Genomic DNA, 272 nt, shown 5'->3' with positions numbered 1-272 from the left:
GGGGTTTCAATTTCGTGTTTCTGCAGAGGGTAAAAATAGTACTTTATATTTTATTTATGACACAAATTGTTTTTAACGAAATGCCATACAGCAAGAATATGAGGGGTATAATTTTTATGGTTAGTTAAATTGTATATTATATCAGGCACAAGGTTGTAGTAAAAATTCATACTGTGCCCAATATTCATAATTATTACGAAAACAGCATTCAAATGAATTGCATGATCAACTAAATATATTTAACAGAATGAATTTTAAAAGGAAACATAAAG

The sequence above is a fragment of the Habropoda laboriosa genome, unplaced genomic scaffold (genome assembly GCF_001263275.1).
Source record: "Habropoda laboriosa isolate 0110345459 unplaced genomic scaffold, ASM126327v1 scaffold80, whole genome shotgun sequence".
NCBI classification, from domain to species: Eukaryota; Metazoa; Arthropoda; class Insecta; order Hymenoptera; family Apidae; genus Habropoda; species Habropoda laboriosa.
This window is presented reverse-complemented; position numbering follows the sequence as displayed.